The 22,284-nt window shown below is 42.2% G+C and overlaps 1 long non-coding RNA gene across 1 annotated transcript; it reads right to left on the reverse strand.

The window, feature by feature from the left end:
* Positions 1 to 11,754: 11,754 nt before the first annotated feature.
* On the reverse strand, positions 11,755 to 13,888 carry LOC126403198 (uncharacterized). The gene is made up of 3 exons (XR_007571298.1): positions 13,780 to 13,888; positions 13,119 to 13,332; positions 11,755 to 11,835 (listed from the first exon to the last, which is right to left on the reverse strand). It is a non-coding gene; the product is annotated as an uncharacterized LOC126403198 (long non-coding RNA).
* Between the last annotated feature and the right edge of the window lie 8,396 nt (positions 13,889 to 22,284).

A 22,284-nucleotide genomic window follows, 5' to 3' on the forward strand; every position in this document is an offset into this window, starting at 1 on the left:
TTTGAGAGATAAAAAGGGCAAAGACAAGTGCAGAAATCAGGAGACAAGAAATCAAACTGGACAAAAAGCGACTGTAACTTTTTGACTTTTTGCTCTATTGATTAAAATAGCATAAAACCCTCAATTTGGGGCTCTAATTGAATTATTATTCCTGCTAGATGCAAAAATCCAAATTTCCAATAGTCTGTTTGGTCCCTTGGGTGAGTGTGTGTGGTGAACAATGCTGCTGCTGCATCACTCCAGCAGGGCCCGATGATAAGGGGCCCTACATTTACCCACAAGCCTAAAAGACAATAGCAGGCTGGGGCCTTGTTGCCGTCTCTGCGGCCTAGCTCTCCTTTGTCTGCGTGGACGTGTGAAGCTCCAGTGACAGATGGCAGGGACATACTGCCATATCTGTTACCTTTCCGAGTGACGTGCAATATGTACTCTTTCCTACAAACGACCGCAGAGAGCCGGCAGCTGTCCATCCCTCTCCCCACACCGCCCTGCAAGCGCTGAAACACCAACGGCCCAATCTAAATTCAGCTGAGAATAATCAGGCTACAATACAGACGGATAATGTTATGCATCGAAACGTATTACTAATATTCCTTTCTCAGACTGGAGCAAAAAATCCTATCATGATGAAAAAGGGAATTCGAACATATTTTTGGCAAATTAGAATATTCTATTTGCAGCCGGTGTTATTTTGGGTTTCTGTTGAACTCATTCTTTGTTGTTTGAGGAAAAAGAAGTGATGCTGTATGCTTTCATATTTACATCAAATCAGTCCCCAGGGCTGCACTGTGCAGAATAATAATCTAAAATTGCATAACCCTGTGTCATCTTTATTCTGAAAGTATCTCCTCCTCTCCTCTCCTGTAACACGGGTACAAGTAACGTTAATTTCTTTGAGCTTCTCGACTGTAATAAGCAGCCATGATGGAAATATGTATTGTGAATCATCAAGGGCAAGCCTGAGAAATTTAATTCTTTTAGCTTATATGACTCACTGTAAAACACCACCAATAAAAGTGTCTGCATGCTCTCTCCGTGTATCTGTGTGTGTGTGTGTGTGTGTGTGTGTGTGTGTGTGTGTGTGTGTGTGTGTGTGTGTGTGTCCCTCCTCCTCCCCCCTGCATGTGATTTATAATGGCGTAGTCTTAGCGAGGGCCTTTGGAGGCAGATCGAGGGGAATTGGTCTAATTTGCGTGAACTGCTGTTGATTTATAGCCCAGCCAGAGGTTAATGACGGTGTCTCTCATTGTCGCTTGTTCTTTCCACTGTAATGTCGTTATAAGGAGGCAGTGCCAAGACCCCGCGGCACTGTATCCATCCTTCCTTTCCTCGCTGTGACCCCTCTTTGCCACTCACCCCTGACACCTCATCTCACCTCACCTACACGGTAAGTCACTCACTAGAGATGTGCTGGAGGAGGTTGATCGCCTTGATGAACAGACCTTTCTGAACAAACACCTTCACTGAGTGCTCCGGAGTTTGAGTACAGCTACAGGAACATGCAGCAGCCTGAACTAGAAGAGGCAATGCCCCAATATAAATACACTCCATCACTAGTAGTAGTAGTAGTACTGGTGAGCTGTCAAGTTTTGGAGATATCGGCTGTAGAGATGTTTGGCATCTCTTAAATTTATGGAACTTTTTGGTGCTCGGCTTGTGGTGCTTTAGCTGAAAAAATACATTTGAAATAAAAAGTATCTTTTTCATAAATCATAACTCAGTTACTTAAGATAATCCACAGACCTTCCTGTGAGCAACTTCATGTAGGAGCTATTTTATTTCTACTGAATGTATCATTTGTAGAAGGAAGTGTGCATCTACTGCTAGCTCACCTAGCACCACTTAGCTAGCTAACATTACAGCTCAGCCGAGGAGGACACCATTACTACTTACATATATGAAACTGCTTACAACAAGGTCTGTGGATGATCTTGAGTACTGGGTCATGATTTCTTTAAAAGACACACTGCTGTTGAATATTTTTAAATGCATTTTTATGTAGTTTGAGCACCGCAAGCCGAGTGTCATCTAGTTTTATTATATTCAAGAGCAAGGAGATGTCTCTACGCTCGATGTCTCGAACACTTGGCAACTCACACCAAAACAATCCAGACTGATAAAAAGCACTACAGTTATTAAAAATATGTATTTTTGATTGGGAGGTGGACTGTCCCTTTAAGAGTATATATTTTTGTATTAAATTGTTGTTACTGATGTAAATCTGATGCATTTTCAGTATAATATAATATAATATAATATAATATAATATGCTTCACTAAAAGTATCACCATTATGTGTTGTCAAGGTCATTAATGAATCTTTTGACAAGGTTATTCACTGTTGGAGCGTTTAGAGGAATACATCATAGTTTATACATTTCTACAGAGCAGTAGAAAAAGATTTTTTTTTTTTTTTTGGTCAAATGAAGTAGTAATTAACCATTACAAGAAAAAGTCCTGCATTCAGTGTAAGCTAAGGCTTTCCAGTCCTTTAAAAAATAAAATAAAATAAAATATATATATATATATTTGACCTTTATTTAACCAGGAAGTTCCATTGAGACTGAAAAGAGAGACCTGGCCAAGGTTGCATCCAATCAAAACACATTTAAAATGCAACACATACAACATATAATACAAAAATCCACAATAACACAACAACTATTCAAACATAGTGGCCTCTCAAGAAAAAAGAGCATGTGTCTCTGTCACCACATTCTTTATGATGCCCCTAAATTCATCAGTGGACATAAGTGTTTCTAATTTTAATTCGTTTTGAAGATTGTTCCATGTCCAAGGTGCAGAGTGGGAGAATGCAGTTTTAAATAATGCAAAAAAAACCCCATTAACTTAATGTTTATATATTGTCTATTGTATGTCTACCAGTATATTTGTGTTTTCTATCTAACTATCAGCAAAATGTACTTAAAGTAGGCCTATATCTAAAGTGCTTATCATGCAGAAATGTCTCCTATCAGATGGTTATGTTATTATACACAGTATATTATATTATTGCATTATTATCACTGATTTTTCAATATGTAAACAGCATTTTTATTTTGTAGCTGATGAGGTGAAATTTATTCTAACTATGTTTTGCATCTATAATAATGTAGTCACGGTATTCTTTTTATTATTAATATTATTATATTTAAATGTTCATATTTTGTTGTTTTACAACATTAAATCAAAGTAGATTAAGTAAACCCTTTAATGTCCGAATAAAAACAGATCTTAAAAATGTATCTAAATTAACAGATAAAATGCAAAATAGACATTTGTGTTGGAATCCACCCAAACAATCACAGACTTAAGTTTGCGCTCTTCTTTACTACGGTGCTCAGTCTCTTTCAGGTTGCAGTGAATGGAGACTGAAGAGATGGACCTTCCAGGCGCAGGTGCACTGACACAGCAATCAGCTGAAACCACCTAACTACACACAGGTGATCTGCATCTCACTAATTATGATGTGACTTCTGAAAGCACTTGTGAGGATTTAGATGTCTCCGGTTAAAGGAAGTGAACATTTATTTTGTATATTTTGTTAAATATTTGCAATTAATTTCGATCACTTTGTAGAGATCTGTTTCATTTACACATCCAGCAGATATGGATTATCATTCATTCGGAGTCGTGTTTCTGGCCACCTGGGGAATGTAAGTCCAATATTCACTCTTTTAGCTCTGTTTTTGGTCAACTTCTGAGGAAATATCAAGATCTTTAGCTCCAGTTTGTTCCTCTCAAAGCTATTGGTTTCTCTAAAACAGAAAGAGACCTTGTGACTTTTTCAAACATGTCTGTCTGCCTGTTAATTATCTTTTTGTGACCTAAATTAGAGGCACAAGCTGGGGCTACCTTGTTAGCTGCTATAGGCTTCACTATGTACACTGCTAGTTGCTAACTGTGTACGTCAACTGTATGATGCTGAGCAGGTGGTGTACAGTCTGCTTTTGGAGCTTTTTTGCTATTAGAGAAGTCAGAGTGAACCAAAACAGTTAAGTTGTGAATCAAACAGCTAAACAAATGGTCCTAGTGTTACAGACATAGTCAGTACGTTTACATGGATAGTTTAATTCCACTTTTAATCGGAATGAAAGGCCATTCCGATTAAAAGTGGTCATGTAAACGGTCATTCTGACTGAAAATTAAATCCGATTAAAGGGGGTGGTTTATTCCGTTTGTCATTCCGAATGAAAGAATTTTGTGTGCATGTATACACTCATTCCTCTAAGTTCATTCCGGTCTTTCTGCGCATGCTCGTTTCCTTGCCCTTCTGGCGCGATGACGTATATAGCGCGCATAGCAACAGGCTGCATAGCAGCGGGCTGAGATAGAGCAGTCGGACTTGTTGCACTCACCGGTTTCCATTCGCCACAGCACGGTCTTCTACCTCCCTTCTCCTCCTCAACAGATGAAGCATTAGCAGAACAAGGTTGTTGTCGTACTGCTGCTTCAAGAATATAAGCAAAACATGCCCAAAAAAGGCACTAAAAATGGCGTCGTCAAGCATCTTGTTATCTGGAGCCAGGACTACAGTGTTTTCTTCCGGTAAACGTAAACACGTAACATCCGCCCCACCCCCTATCCAATCAGAAACCTTCGCTGCCCCAAACCTTGCGCAGACCTGAATACAGGCGATTAAACTGATCTCCTGTGTAAACCCTCATTTGGAATGAATATTTCCCATGTAAACTACCTGGAAAAACTTTAATTCCGAATGATTTCATTCAGATTTATTTCATTCCGAATGAGAAGCCATCATGTAACCGTAGCCTTTGTTACTGACTGGATCAGAGAGATGTTACTGACCAACCTGGTCTCACTCTGAAGTCGTCGAAATCCGGCACCTGGACAGTGACCTGTGGTGTCAGACAGAAAGCTGTCCATTAACGTCCGCATTTGGTCGGTGGCGTCAGGGGGAAAACACCAGAACAAGAATGAAAGTTTAAGAGGTGAAAGTCGGAGTAGGGCTTGCAGGAGGGGTGGTGGATGGATCCAACAAACAAGACTTTCACCAGGGAGAGCAGTCCAGTAAGATAAAGCCAAACCCTGTTCTTTTCTCCTAAACCTAACCACGTGTTTTTGTTGCCTAAACCCAACCATGTGCATTTTTTGTTGGAGGAAAAAAAAGTCAATTGCTGTTGTACTGACATAGTGCTTTTATTTTGAAAGAGACTGTGTGTAAACAGTACATTTCCTGTGAAAACTGAAGTGTAGTTTGAAAGAAGACAATGCATGCTACAGGCAGAACTTGACACATTGTCCCAGAACATCAACAACCAACCAGTGTACCTTTTCACGTTGTATGTGGATAGGGAAGGTCCGTGATGGCGTAGGAATAAGTTGTACTGACTGGATTAGAGTCTCCCCAATTTCAAACGTGTTGGTGAAGCCCTATCACCAACTGGATGTTAATGATGTTAGCTTGTAGCTGTAACTTACACTAGTCCCAAGAGACTAACATTCAAACTTTATTTTCAACTCACTTCCAAGTTTTGCAGTATTTTGTTTTTATCTGAAGTCATGTTTGATCACACGGGTATCTGTGATATAGTCCATGAAATCACCACTCTGAAATAGTTAAGTGTAATCACCAGGTGTGTGGTCTGTCCTCTTTACTGAATTATGTGGTGTGGGTGTCATGCCATTGTTCCAACGGCTGAAAATTCTGAAGCCTCTTGTCCAAAAAATGTCCCATTGGACCAAAAGCCCATTTCTCTTACAGCCCATTATCCCCCAAACAAACGGCCATTGCTCTGAAGTCCAGTGTCTCCGAAAATACGCTTGCATCCCGCCGATAATTTCAGTTTCCCAGCAGTGTTTGAGATACCAATCTGGGGTGTTTTTACAGAACCTTCACATAGTTTCTTAGCAGCGTTTGAGCCACCAATCCCGGGTTTTTTTAACCAACTCCTCGTGGTGTTTCTCAGTGCTGTTTGAGCTGCCAAACCTGGTCGTTTCTCACCGACCCATCCCTGCTTTTCCAACCACTTTTGTGCCAACAAACGTAGGTGTTTTAAGCCAAGGCGAGATTTTTTGATAACCAATAGCAAGTGGCTTTTGTGCCTAAACCTAACCACGTTTACGTTAACAAAGGTAACGTAGCCTATACATGATTAACAGAAACATACATTGTGAACTTTTTTTCTGGCATTTGGGCTGTCTTACTGCAGGAAGTTTGAGTGTGTATTTTTTGAGAAACAGGACTTCAGAGTAATGGCCGTTTGTTTTTGTGGTAACAGGCTTTTGGAGAACTAGGCTTTCGGTCCAGTGGGACATTTTTCCGACTATAAAGGGGCCTCAGAATTTTGGGCTGTCAGAACAATGGACAGTCCCTCTGGTGGGAGCGTTCTTACAATTAAAATATTAACAAACTGGTTAAATCTATCATCATGTCTGTAGACTCCTACGCTTTTAAAATCAGTTAAGATGAGAAAATCCTCTAGTGTCCACAAGACATTAGTTACTTTCCATTACTGGCAGGAGCAGGAGAGTTAGTGTACACACACACACACACACACACACACACACACTCTCTCCATGACATTGACACTCTGTGGCTGCAGCAGCGGTTCCAGACAGGACTCATCTGTGCGTGTCTCCAGAAGCAAGGAATGTTGGTAGCATCAGCCCAGGAGAGGTTGTGTCTGTCTGGGCATGGATGGTGCCCCGTCACCCACCCCGCTGCTCCCACCATAAGCCTACCTCGGCCTCCCTGAGCAGCAGCAGTGGCACGGCATGAGAAACCCTGAGACAAAGTCTGAATACAGAAGAGAGGGAGCGAGAGAGCGAGAGGCTGGAAACTGAAACCACAAGACATGTGCAAGTTCACACGCCTGCTGGTCTTCACACCAACTCCATCTCTTATTGCTTTATACTCTGAAAACAATAATTTGCTAATCCATCCAGCCTTCGTTAATGAATGTAAAAATTCAGCCGCCCACATTAAACCCTGACAATGTTTTCTGCTTGACCTGTTAGAGAGGGTGCTTTGGAGTATTTGTCACGGCAGCAGCACTGTGACAGGAGGCAGCCATAGTCTAATGTTGGGGGAGGAAAATATCCAAAGTATTTACAAAACACCCATGACACGTGTCAAATCAGTGTTGCTGTGCTGTTTGTAGTCAGCTCTTGATGGTACCAAAGCGTTGCCAAAGAGAATTCTGTAGCGCCGCGGCTCGTCAGCTGGGTATTGCATTTTCTGCTTTTATGAAATGAAATCTATGTGCGCGTCTTTCCCAAGAAACACTCATGAATTCCAAAACTACTCTGACAGATTTTCAGAGGCGTGAACGGGTCTCTCTCTCTCCCCTGCACGCTCCCTTCTCGTCATCGTCCTCGTTCCCTTTTTGTCATTTCAATCACATTTTCAATGAATCCAAGTTTGCTGAGATAACTTTGAAGCCCAATCTGTTCTGGATTACCAGAGAAAATGGGATCCTTAGGGAAAACGTTATGTTTCTTCCTTTTGTAGTTGATTTGTTTCTTTGTTCTATCTATCTATCTATCTATCTATCTATCTATCTATCTATCTATCTATCTATCTATCTATCTATCTATCTATCTATCTATCTATCTATCTATCTATCTATCTATCCTCTCGCCGCGGCTGCAAATGAAACAATGATCTGAAAATGTCAAACCTCTTGTGGAGTCTATTCTACAAGCCCAGTTAGGACAGTTATTAAATATCACCGAACAAGTGCAGCAAAGGATCAGACAACATCATTTCCCCTGTCATTACACACTGAGCTGCAGCATCCATGACACCGACAGGTTCGTATCTTTCAAACATGTCCGGTGTAGATGTGTATCTGTCATCTGAAGGGAGCACTTGAGGTGGAATTCAGAATATTAATTTTACTTTGGAAAATTTTGTGGTTGGTGTGCATAAAAAACTAAGCGTTGCATGAGGAGAAAAACGGAGGGATTACTGTGCAAGACAGCGGAAAGAAAGATATGGGAAATAAATGTTATGCAAGAGTGTAAGCTTGACATAATTTTCATCCTAAAAGTCTATCCTGTGGTATATATATATTTATAGCATGATATAATGGGAAATGTTTATGAAAAAATAACCTCGTTTGCGATGAGTGGGAGATAGGCAGATAGAAAATGATACTAAAAGTCGGAGGAAGAACACGTTAGATTGGAAGGTGCTGTGTGGTTGGCCGATAGCAGTTGGCATGATGCGCCACAGAGCGACAAGGTGCTTCTGCCAGACTTTGTAGGACACACACACACACATATACACACACACGCACACATGCACACACGCCATCTGTTACAGACACACAGGCAGTGCAGGGGCCAGACATTTACTTCACATGACTCAGAGACAGAAACACATCCAGATACCATATGTAGTTAATATGCATGATAGGGCCACACACTTTACACATGGAATAAGTCTACATTTGAATCAAATGTAAAATAAATTTTGCTAAATAAATAAATAAAATAAAAATAAGCTCTTTAATACATTTCCATGCATTCTTATAGTAAAGTGTTCTTTATGTTTTTAATACCTGATCAAATCCTCACAATTTCATAAAAGATTATCGATGACACCAAACATGTCCTTGAAGCTGATGCCATCAAAAATGTGTTTTGTATGTAAAACAGACACAAGGGAGTCACAAGACTTGTGATCAGTCACTGTACATGAAAAGGCTTTTTGCACTTTCATACATAATGTGGCTTTGTGACGTTGGATGTTGTTAGCCAGCTGCAGACTGGTCACTGCTATAGACCCTTTTTGTATTTCAGCGTTTTCCTTTACACTATGATCTATTGTGTTGTTAGATATGTGTGTGAATAAATTGTGTGTGTGTGTGTGTGTGTGTGCGCTCACCTCAAATAGCCCTTTGAGGGTCCCATAAATTATTTCGAACCGTAAACTGCATTGAATATTTGCATTTGAAAAAATGGAGCACTCTGAAAAATGATTTTAACTTCACACTTTTTCTCATGATTCATTTTTGTTGTTGATTGTTTTTACATTTATTTCCGCCAAACTACCCAGTAGGGCAGCAACCAAGCATTATTTTAATTGTTTCATTTTCTCAACTAATCGATAAGCTGTTTGGTCTATAAAATGTCTGTAAATGAAGAAAGATGTCAGTCAGCCTAAGATGACATCATCAAATGTCTTGTTTTGTCCACAACCCAAATATATTCAGTTTACTGTCAGAGATGTAAAGAAAACAACAACAAAAAAACCCCAGAAAATATTCACATTTAAGAAGCTGGAATTAGCTAATTTTGACTTTCCTTTTTTAATTACTCAAACCAATTAATCTATTATCAATTTCAATTTCATAGTTGACAATTTGTGGCTAAATCGATTAATCGTTGCAGCTCTAAACAGCTCATCTCAACTTTATTTATATAGCACCTTACATACTAACATGCAGCCCAAAGTGCTTCACATGGCAAAATTGGAATAACACAGACACAAGACAATAAAATATTAAAAAAGCAAACCAACCAAAACAGAATAAACTATTAAATAAGATGATTAAAACGCCACAGAATAAAAATAGAGTAAATCAATAAATAAAATTACAGTAAAAATGAACAGGAGAGATAAAAAAAGGTAAAAACCAATAGTTAACTTTAAAATATGTAACTGTAATGTTACACCACATTAAAAGCCATATTAAAAAGATAGGTCTCCAATTTACATTCAAAAATACCGGGATAGCTCGCCATTTTAAGATCCAGAGGTAGTGAACTCCACAGTTTAGGAGCATTAAATCAGGAAGCTTTTTTTGTTTACGCAACCTCATCAGATTTTTATTTTTTTTGCTTTGATTTTTAATGACAGGAAATTTGAATGTCTCATTTCAGTCCGTCAACAACGTAACTGAACTATTTAGCATAATAATAATGGCCTAACTTGAATATGTATGTTATTTGATGGTATTGGTTTTCTGCTGCTTTGATGGATGAGTGTAGTGTTTCTCCCGCTTCATTGTCTGAGTGTGTACACGCGTGTCGAGGGGCAGGTTGTGTTTGGCCCCAGATAGGGTTTGGGTTGGGACCGGAGGGTTGGAGGTCAGAGTTTAGCGCTGTCTTCAGGCTCCGCTGTGTCATCTGTCTTTGTTGGGTAAATCAGTTGCCTTCTGCCAGGGTCAAGGTTTAGTTAAGGTCAAAGGTCGCCAACAACAGCGAGTGCCTTATGAGGCAAGGTGCTGCGTCTGTTACGTCTGCTGCGTCACAGACACAAAGACACAAACTCAGACACACACAAAGCTTTGTCGGGCCTTATCTGGCGGGTGCAAGCCCACGTAGCAGCCGGACGTCTCCCCCTGATGTAATGCTCATGTTTAAACTGCTGCTCATTCTGTCTGATCTCCATATCTAATTGACTCCTGCCCAAAACACACTCTGTGACCTCTACCCCCACTGCAAACACATTTTACCCTCACATTTACTTCCTTCCCAATCTCTCTCCATCTTCCATCACTTTTTTTTTATTACAGTTCAACTCTGCTGCTCCATCTTTTGGAAAAAAAAGCACACAACCCATGATATTAAAAAAAAGCTGCTTACTAAATGGTCTTCTCAGTGCCTGCCCTCCCCCTCCTCCATCCATCCATCCATCCATGCATCGCTCCATCCCTGTGCTCACCCCTCCTCCCTCAGCCACCAGCTGAGCCTGCTGACGGCGGCGGCTGTGTGGGGGTTGAGGTCTGTTTGTGGGTGAGGGGAAGGAGCGGAGGGATTTTGGGGTTGCTGGGGATGAATGAGGTCGTCTGAATGTGCGACACGTGCCGGGGCGGCTGCCACTGCTGCTGCTGATTCACACTATTATCAACCCCCCTTTTAAAAACACGAGCTGGCACACACACATGCACAAACGCACACGCAATAAAACCTTGCGGCATTGCCCTTTTATCTGACTTAATCCATCTATTAGAGCATGTACGCTTGAGACAAATGCTCTTGACAAACATGGCGGTCGGCGTGGATAGACACTACGCACAGACGCACAAATATGCACATGCTAAAACACACATACATACATACACGGCTCGTCCCTGGTCCTGATTGGCTGAGTGCAGCAGAAGCAGGCAGGGGGGAATTAAGGTCACATGGTGTGTGCTGCTGTAATCCTTTACTGCACCCAAGGACAGGTCGGCCTCCACCACCAGCAGCAGCAGCAGCAGCAGTAGCATTCGACCCCCTGACAGGAAAAGGAGAAAAGGGAAGGGTGGTGTGTCTGGGTGGCAGTTCATGATCATGTTTTAATAAGAAGATCGCACGTTTTACACACAAATGTCCGGTGTCGTAACCCTGTCTGCCCTGAGCTACTGTACAGGAGACAACATGGAGGGTGGTGCATGTGTGTGTGTGTGTGTGTGTGTGTGTGTGTGTGTGCGGAGAGTGTCTGCGCCGTAAATTTGAGCAGTACATGCAAAGAGAGGCAGAGAGAGAAGCGAGTACAGTAGTACAGTATTATGTGTTGTTTCTCTGGGGAGGCTGAGGTGACAGACCGGTACGCCTCTCACTCCAGTGATTTCGCCTGCCGCCTGCTGCCTCATATACCCACAGCTCTACGGTCAGTTGCCATGGAAACAAGAGGATAGGGTGTATATTTTTTGGTGAAATGTACATTGGCGTGTTGAGGAGGATGGTGCTGGCGGGGGCAGGGTGGAGTAGCACTCATTTGTTTGACTTATTCATTTGTCGGTGTGTACACGCATACAAACATAAATGTATACTGTACATGTGTGTGCGTGTGTACCTTGTATTTGTGTGTGTGTACGAGTGGGTTTCACGTTGTCTGGCTTCCACTTGATGTCAAGTACTCCTTTCCCCGTCTGTTCACCTGAGGGATGGAGGATTAGGTGATTAGTGTGAGATTATCGGGAGGTGAATCCCTTGGTTGTGTTAACGACTCAACAGTGGTTCACACTCACACACACACACACACACACACACACTAAAGGATCCTGCTCTCATTTCCCAGCTCCATCGGCACCCCTTCTCTATCACACTCTCCAGTACACTGAGGGGCCCAATTGTGTGCCGATGTTGCAAAAGTGTGGGTGTGCAGAAGTGTGTGTGCATGTACTGCATCCTCCTAAACATGTGCGCAGATTTTGGCCAACTGGAGCACACGCATCTGAGGCAAAAAACTTTAGTAGAGGACTAATGTTCTGACTCCAGGTGCAGAATGAAGAGTGTACATTTTCTTATTTCTGTTTGTACTGACGTGTACATGTATGTGCCATATATGCGTGTGTGATGCAGGCATTTATTAGCTGCATTCCTGCACATCACTGTTTGTGTCATTTCCTCTGAATCAGCAGACTCTGGGTAAACAGGAGCACGACTAGTTTTAATTACAATGTTAATTGATAGGAAACAAAAGGGGCTTAATTAGGTGCAATGAGGCAATGGGCACAGTGGCACTGTGGACTTAATGATTCAATGCACTCAGCCTGCCGATACAGACACTCATCTGTACCAGCACACACACACACACACACACACACACACAAACACACACTCGGAAAATAGAGGGCATACTGAGCGAGACAGAAAATGCATTGGGGAAACCCTGAGCAGGGAGAGAGCAAGGCAGCGAGGCAGAAATTTGAAGTTGTCGTCGTCATTTATTCACTGTGCCCGTTCTCGTTAACAATTTACGGAGTCGCTGTTGTTCCACATACTAATGTTGTGGAATCGTCAGAGAGCAGAGGAGGAGCGGAGAGAGAGAGAACAGAAAAAGAAATCAGTAGGGCTGCAGTGGAACATGTTGCACAATCCAATCAATATTTTCTAGTCACAGCCGGCATCAGTCTCAGAAATAAACAAGCTTGATGAACCACATGGAAAATCGCAGCCCAAACTCTGACAGATACCTTTGAAAATTTCTCTCAGTGAGGGGTTTGTGTGGCATCAAGGTAATAGGATGTCACTCTATTTGCTTATGTGAGCATACATGTTTGATGACTTTGATAATTGAGCTTTTGTTTGGGACCTCCCTCCTCCTTCCTGCTCCTCCACCACCTCCCTCTCCTTCCCTCCTCTCATCCCTGGTGCCGTTATTGCTGTGATATTTTTCTCTCCTCCATCCCAGAAGTAATTTGGCTTGTGAAATTGCACCTTTTTCCTCGACCCCCCCTTGGAGTGCTCCTCTTCGATTTCCTGTCTGGGTGGCTGCAATCACTCTCGCCTTGTCCTTGGTCCGCGACCTTGGCGGCCAACACCCCCTCCGATCCATCGTCATGGAGATGACCCCACATCTATCACCATGGAGACAACCTTTGCACGGCTGCGTGCCACACCCATCCTAAGGACTCAGCAGAGTCACTGGTGCCTATACACACACACACACACACACACACACACACAAGCACGTTGCATAAACATTTGGGAAGATATTGTTGCTTGTTTTCATTGTTTGGTATTCCTGTGAGCTGCTGTCTCACTGTGAGAAGTCTGAAAGTCAGGCGAGAGCAAAAATTCATGGAATTCAAATAGAACTTTCTCACAAAGTGAACAGCACGCAAATAGATCCCTTAGATGTATCAGTCACATTGATATGCTGTGATTAAAGAAGGGCGAGATAAGGCGAATGAAAGAGATAGAGATAGGAGAAATGTAGAGCGAGATAGGCACATAAAAGGACAGAGCAGTGGCCCCTTCGGGCGGCTTGATTAACTTCTCTGAATGCAGCACTCCTCGTTCTATTTTCAGATATTAACATCGACAAAAAAGCCAAAACAGAAATAAGCATTATCATGACTGTCCTCCTCTTCCTCACCTTCATCAGCGGTGCTGTCCTTGTTAAATGTATCAGTCCCCTCATCGACATGATAGTTGTCATCTTCCCCTCTTCAAATGTCAGACTTTATCAAACATCCTCCACTTTTTACTCATCCTCATCACAATCATCTTTAACAAGGCCGTTCTTCTGAAATGCTCCTGCTAGAATACTTTCACAATAACAGTGGTTGTGTTTAAGTAAAAAACATTTACTGCTCCAACTTCTTCCTTCCTGCATACACAGTACTTCTCTGACTGACCATCAGCGCAGCAAGGTGTATGTCATTTGTAACTGGGCTGATTCTTAGATGCCACCATTGTCTCGTATGTGTTTAACAGCTCTGCCAAATAGACTTCCTCCATCTCAATTGCTGAAAGCCCAGTCAGTCTCATGGCATGTGAGCATCTCTCATTACTTCCAATTCAACACTAAACCCCAGAGAAAAGAGGGGTTGGCAGTCGGAGAGAAGAACAGGAGAGGAGGGAGAAAAGGATGAAAGGAAGGAGAAAAGCGGGAGAACCAAAAATAACACACCATACCCCTCCACCCCACCGATTTACACCCACACCCTCAACCCCACCCTCTCACAGAAAGAGAGGGAAAAAATATGCGGACCCCCGTTGGAATTGCCAGTACCACTCAAGCATACTCTTATGCAAATTTTGCTGTGTCCGTGTCAACGGTTGCCGTGTTAACAGGGGGAGCTGTGGTACGCAGGCCCTCCTCACTGCCACATCATTTGTTTAAGTCATCCAAACAAAAGCCAGGGGAGAGAGCCACATGATTGGTGAAATATGCTTGTGTGGGACCACTGCAGTGGAATAATGATTGCGGCATTACTCCTGCGTGTGCCAGGGGCTGTGTGGCCATTTCATGCCAGCACTGAGTGAATGTAAGGGATGTTTATTCATGAGGGAGAGGCAGAGAGAGAGAGAGTAAGAAAAAGAGGGGTAATAAAGGATGGCGGGGAGGTGGGGGACACTGATATTACTCCTGTGTGAGCTGCCTGTGTCTGAATGTGCTGAGACTGTGGACCAGCAGAGGGAGGAAGTGCAGGATGAAAAACAGAAAAGGTCTGCAGGTGCAAAGAAAAAAAAAAGATCACTTTGTTGTATGTCATTCAAATGGAGAAGCATTTTTTTTTCACATGGAGGTCAAGAGAATTATGGGTTAGTGAAAATCTAAAACGTCTGCACTGCACATTCTTTATTATTCATAGCTATCAGAGGGTGTAAAGACTTCAATGTGGGCATTTATTAACATCATTTTCTTGATCTGTGACCATTCAACACACAAACAAAACCTATTTTAAGTGCTTTTAATTTGAAATCCAGTCAACATTTTCCTACAGTTTCTCCATCTGGAGCTTTTCAATGTGCGTGTGTTGCGCTGCAAGTTAACAGTGGTCGTTACGTGCTAATGCTGTGTTGTGCTTCACTTGTTTTATGTTTCTGGGGGGATTTATCAACTTAAAGACATAAAACCACCTTAAAACGGTGACTTAAATTGAATTTAGCAGCCAGTGTCCTCTTTTGTGAATCATAATTAATGTGTGTCCTTCTCCAGCTTGTTTGATTTTTCATGTTTCCACCTGAGATGAGTACCAACATGTAAGATTTGGCATTTTTGCAGAAGGTTATACAAATCTGCAACAAAAGCAATGCATGTACCAAGCGGAAATTGACACACCGTCCCTGAGAGTCCAAAACTGATGAAGGAGGGGTACCTAGCACATTAATTTTGCACTCAGTGTTGGACTCACTTACTTATTACTCCCTGCCAACAGTAATTCTTTACATTTCTCGTTATGTTACTTTTCTGTTACAGCCCATAAAATTTAAAGCTTCATATCTTCCCAAAATTCAGATGTGTGCCTCTGTGTGAATATTCCACACCTGCCCTGTTTGGTTCGGTTCAATTGAACTCAAGTTCGTTTGCGCCCTAAGTGCGGTTTGTTCGGGCAGGTGTGAACAGAGCATGTGAGCGGAGCGGACCAGGTGAAAATTTCCACTCCTTGCTCGCAGCCCCTTTCACTTTGCGTCGCTCGTCTGCTCCGCCTGGTTCTGCGCATTCTTCACTCCGCTCTGGTCCACTCCATCATAAATTTTATCCCGCTCCACTCGCTCACCACTCCACTCAAAAAAACGGCGTCGTACTACCCTAACCTGTAATCTTTATTCACAAATAAAACATGAGCTTGGTAGATTCGATTCTGTCTTTCCCCAGACTACGTAATTTCATTTCATTTAAAAAATACCACAACCCAACTCAACTAAGGCATAAAGGTAATATTTCATTTTTAAGGCGACAAAAACAGTGAGACCATGGGTTATTAATTTAAAATGTTTTATTTTTAAACCAAGAGAGACAAAACTGAGCAGAACTAGAGCTCCCAAAATTGTCGTCAATCTTCTAAAAGACCTGAGCAGCCAGAATCACAGTTTACTTCATAGTTTTGAAAGAAAATAGTGTGGGTGTGCGCAGGTGCAAAGATGCATTCTGGGTGGGGCATGAGCGACCGGAGCGAAATTGGAGCGAGAGAAAAGGCTCCACTCCACCTTTTAAAAAAAAAAAATAGCCGCTCCCCGCTCAGCTCCGCTCACATGCTCTGGGTGTGAACACAGCAGTCGCACTCGGGTCCACTCAAGACCTTCTTGGAGAGGTGGTCTCAGTCCGGTTACAAATGAACTCTGATGCGGTTCATTTGTGGTGAGAACGTGTTCCGACCTCGATCTGAACCAACTGCAGTCCCATGACGCATTGTTTGTGTTAAACATGAGCATGTTACAGTCCTGGAGGATTATTAATGTGCACCTCCTCCTGCACTGCCTTAATATGCACATTCAGCACATCCAATGCATCAAAACATTGTTTTCTAGTTGAGCTGCGCCTCGTTTTCAAACTGTATGGTTTGACTAAAACGAACAATGACAGCAATATAGTCCACGATGACCAGCGCTAAAATCAACCTGCATAGTTGTTCCTCCATTGTGACATTAGAAAGTGTCACATTTATCTTGCAAGTGTACTCTTCTTCAACGTTTTGTTTACTTCCTGGATTTTTTCCACATGGAAATTCTGACCAATCAGTTTTCCTGCGCAAGGCATTTTGTCTGGTCCGCTTGAACACAAACCAACTCTAGGCAATTATACAACTTTGGAACAAAATTAGTCCCTGATTCAGACCAAAGCAAGATAACTCATGGTCTGAAAGCACCCTGAGTAATCGTCATTAAGTGTATTAACCATTAACCATTTTGTTTGTTTGTTTTTAACCTGGAGGTCTTCTGTTGCCTGTGACCAGTATTTTTCCCCAAAATCTGCCTGAAAGATGGAGAGTCACTCGTGGAGCAACATTTCATCTACAACATATCCAGTGACAAGCTTCACCAGTACTTTGTAGCTGCAGCTGTCCATGAGTAAAATCAAGTTTGGGTTGTTTAGCCAGTGTAGTGCTACAGCTGACGTCTACGGCCGAGGAGTGCTCACCTTTGGTGGGGTGTATTTCCTCGAGCTTCACGATGTTGTGCTGTCGGTTGTAGTCTGTGTTTTAGACCGGAGGTTTGAGGATGTGTTCTTTGCAGTTGAAAAAGTTTTAGAACAACTACCTGCAACCATGATATTCATGTCATCTTTTCTCTCGACAAAATCAAAGTAATGGGAATATTTCCAGCTGCTAAGATAAGTGTTTCCATCTTCAAAACTAGCTTGCTTGCTTTGTGACGATTACAAAAATGAGTCTGCTGATGTGATTGCTGTATTTCAAGTCAGTAGCGATGTGATCACAAAAGTTACTTTATAACAAGCTGTTTGGTTTTGGGGTAACTGTAATATTATTACTGAAATATTATTGATAATTAGTCACACAACACGTTACTGGAAAAAGTAATATTATTACTGCCCAACAGTGGTTGTGCTCACCTTTCTTTTGAAAGAAAAAAGTCAAAAGCTGTTTTCCCCAGTTTGCTTTCTTTCCTTTCTGTCTTTGTTTTTTGGAAACCTGATTTCCCTTTCTTGGAGAAAAACATGACAGTGTACATTTTTGCTCCAGCAGCATAAGCAGTCACTCACTCTGGCTCTTGCTGCATTTAGAGATAAATTCTAGCACAGCGGCGACTAAACCATTTTGCATGTTTTGTAAGGGGTGAGAAGGGCCTCAGACAGTCTCCTTTTTTTCTAATACAAAGTTCAGTCTCTCAACCAGGTTATTCACCCATTTTTTATTTAGAAATGGCATCATTTACTTAGAAATAAAAAAACTGCAAACACAACTAAACTTTCCATTCTAGGCTTTTCCAGGCCCTAGGTAATCGGTCCCATTTTCCCTCCACCAGTGTTACAGTAATAATATTACTTTTCCCAGTTATGAGTAGTGTAACAAATCCCTACTACAATTTCAGTAATAATGTCACAGTTATCCTCAAAACAAATAACCCTTTACACAGTGGTGGACGGTTACAAGGTACATTTACTTAAGTCATGTACTCGTACTTTTTTTTTTTCAAACTTATTACTTTGACTCCCCTACATTTCTACGAAGGGCTCTCAATACTCGTTACATTTGCTTTGAAGTCAGCAGATGATTTCTTTTTCCTTTCTAAAATGCAAAAGTCCATGAAGTGTAATCATGCAGTTCTACGTGTGGTTTGTTTGTAGAAGTGGTTTTTCAGTGGCCCATTACTCTGTCTCTGTATCACCTAGATTGTTTCTGACACATTCACAAGAAACTTCAGGGAGTTTTCTTTCTGGCAAGACCTCATGCATGCATGTAGTCAGAGCAGTTCAGACGCTACAGTCATTTTAATTTGGGTATGTCATTTTAGGCGTTTTCGCTACAAAATGGGGGTGGAGTGCAAGAGGTTAAAAGCTGCAGTGTTATAACTCAAGTGAAAATTTTACTCAACAACTTTCACTTGTATTGGAGTAATATTTGACCAGGAGTATCCATACTTTGACTCAAGTAATCAAGTTCTGTATTTTGTCCACCACTGTCTCTACAACTTTACTTTTGTCGTCACCCTCCAACAATTGATGACATCTGTGATTCATTTTCATAATCGTCGCACATGCGCATCACAAAGTAGCAGGCTAGCTTGGAAGGTAGAAATGCTTAGCTCGAGTAGCTGGAAATATTCCCATTACTTTGATTTTGGTCAGGAGGAAAGACAACAAGAACATCATTGTTCCAGGTAGAGGTACCAAGACTCTTTACACTGCGAAAAAAAAACATAGACTGTAAAAATAATAGACGTAGCCTCCGTAACGGTCCCCACTGGTTTGTGAACTCTCATTTTGAGTTCGGCCGTCACCATTTTAGGTTTTTGTGACTATATTTGGGCAAGAAGTTGGTAGTGGAGCAAGGGGTGGATCTAACTGAGAAGCTGAGGATACCACTCAAAGCACCCCCGACCTTAATTATTCGTAACTTTAAGCCTTAATAAAATGTAAACAAGTGAGTTCCAAAAATGGAATTGAATATGATGAGTATGTTTTATTTTGTGTATAAACCACTGAAAATAAGAATCATTTGATTTTTGTTACCGTGCATGAGCTGTTTAAATCTACATAGGGTGCGTTCTGAAACCTTGAGTTTGGCATTTCTGTCACCACCATCTTCGTGTTTTTTGAGGCAGTAGAGACCATATTTGTGCGAGAGGCACTGTGGAGTAGCGAGGAGTGGATCTGACTGAAAACATGGGGTTCTGAGGGGATTGACTCGCTTCTGGAGCCAGCCTCAAGTGGCCATCAGAGGAACTGCAATTTTTGGCACTTGGGTGGTGGCCTCATTTTTCAGCCCCTGAGGCAGCTGCTTGCTTGTGGCTGGATATGTGGTGGATGAAATGTTGCCTATCTCCACGACTGACTCTGGTTTTCACACAGATTCTTAGGAAAATAGTGGTCACAGGCAACAGAAAAGTTCCAGGTGAAAAAATCATTTGCTATTGGCTGTACAGGGGGTTAACCAGACATTCATACAGAGGTGCACATATGAAGTCTGAATTTTAAGGAGAAAGAACATAATTACCAATATTGTGGGGCATAATGGAAAAGTAATGTAACAAATAGTGTAATGAATTGGCATGAATTACATTTTTTGAGTAACGAGTAACACTGCCCATCACTACGACGCCCCTGAGTGTAAGCGCTGATCGATGGTCGGTCCTACGTTGATAGTTGAGGGTGATAGTTACATTCTCGCTACGCAGTGATCATCTGTTGGGTTTGCTGCTTGATCTCTCTTGTCTCTCGTGTTTAACACCAAGCTAATTAGAACATGGAGAGAACAGTCTCACTCAGATGATCAAAGACACAGAGAAGTGTGTGTGTGTGTTCGGTGCTTCACTAGAGAAATGTAACCCTGCAAATAAATACACACACACACACACACACACACACACACACACACACACACACGCACACACACACACACACACACACACGCTGCCTTGCCCGGCGCACATCAAGAGAGGCTTTCACAGAAAGCTATCAGTCATCCACATGATGACATGCATATTTTAGGCTTCCCTTCCTGCACTCCACCTCTCCTCACTTTACTTCCTCCACTCCTCCTCTTCCATGTTTTCTTCCCTCACATTTCCCCCTCATTATCGGCGTGAGATATGACACGCTCTCTCCCTGTTCGGTAACTATTCCTCAACCCTGAACTCATTTGCAAAACGGGTCACTGCCACCTGCGTTGAGGTGTCCTTTGAAATATAGATAGTACAACGTACAGGGGCAAAATCTCCCGGGCTCGCCACAAACACACACGTATTCATGTGTACGGTTGCATGCGCAGGAATGTAAAATGTTTTAAAAGCCCCTTATTTTGCTCCCCGCTGTTATTGCATCTATATATATGGAGGGACTATGGGCCCAATCACAGCAGAAAGCGACATAGCATCAAAGAAATATGACAGCAGGATAAACAAGCCATTGTGATTGTGTGTGACAGAGCGACAGGAAGATTGCAGATATTACACCGCGTTCCAAATTATTATGCAAATGATATTTTTCTCTGATTTTCCTAAATAGTCGATNATATGACAGCAGGATAAACAAGCCATTGTGATTGTGTGTGACAGAGCGACAGGAAGATTGCAGATATTAGTCACAACAGGAGGTAACATTTCTGTAGCCTGCTGTTACCACATGGTCTGCACAAAAGGAGAAAGGTATTTATTTATAGCAATGAGTGTGACTACTGGCTACTTATTTCGAAGACAGTTTTCTGATGATCTTACACTGCATTTTACTGTGGACTGCAATACCAGGACCAAATCTAAAATGAACTTGACTGAGCAAAGGTCATCTGGTGAGCGCATGTGTGTATGTGTGTGTGTGTCAATGCAGTTAGCCCCTCGGCAGACATCCCCGGGCCCAGTGGCACATTTAACCAGCCAGGTGTGAAACATGCAGAAGGCCAGATGAGGAGAAAGCAACGTTCAAGTGGAGCAGAAATAACGCTGTGTTGCTTATTTGCATGGTTCTTCTGTTCTGTGCAGCAACCCGGCGGCATCCCTCAGAACCACAGCTAGTATTTTGCAATTTGCTATTTCTGTTGTTCTGTGTCTTTGATGTCGGAAAGGCTTTGTGTGGCTCTTCTCCACGCGGAGAACAAAAGCCAATGCTGACGACGCAAAGCTTGAATGCATATTCAAGTTGCCGCTGCAGAGTAATCCGGTAATCGCTATCTGTTCGACACAAGAGTTTGCAGAATGTGTGTGTGTGTGTGTGTGTGTGTGTGTGTGTGTGTGTGTGTGTGTGTGTGTGTGTGTGTGTGTGTGTGTGTGAATAATAGCACATAAGGGTGTGCCTTTGAACATGTGTGCACGTATGTGTTGTTTTTGTGTGCTTGGACTTGAATGCATGTGTGTGTGTGTGTGTGTGTGTGTGTGTGTGAATATGTGTCAAGGCCTATACGGCATGCTAATTCAGATGAGAGGCCACACTAGTTATCGGTATTGAACACGCGCCACTGTCGGTGCGTGAGCCTTTGTTTGGGGGCTGTGCTGTTTAGTAATGAGAGGGACTCTGTCGCCTCCGTGTGAGCTGTGGAGGGAGAGGAGAAAGACGCAGGAGTAACACACACACACACACACACACACACACACACACACACACACACACACAAACACACGTCTCTTTCCAATCATGGACTCTGCTTCCTTAACCAACCTCAACAGTACATAAATTGTCAGGGGCAGTTGTGGAGCAGTGCTCCTTTCAAGAGCTAATAGCAATACATCTTTATTTCTCCACATTTCTGTACGTAGTTTGTTTTTCTTTTTCTGTTCTGTGAGATTCTGCCACTTCATGGTGACATAATATCTTATTTTCAACAATGCATGTAACAAAAGATCATTTCTGACATGTAGAGAAATCTCGAATTCTGCTTACAGGTCACACACGTCTCTAAATTCTCTTGAGCTTGTACTACAGATTATGTGAAACTGTAACCCGGGGTTCATTTATTCTGTACCCTGAGCATCCTTACGGTGG

This window comes from Epinephelus moara, chromosome 16 (assembly GCF_006386435.1).
Source record: "Epinephelus moara isolate mb chromosome 16, YSFRI_EMoa_1.0, whole genome shotgun sequence".
NCBI classification, from domain to species: domain Eukaryota; kingdom Metazoa; phylum Chordata; class Actinopteri; order Perciformes; family Serranidae; genus Epinephelus; species Epinephelus moara.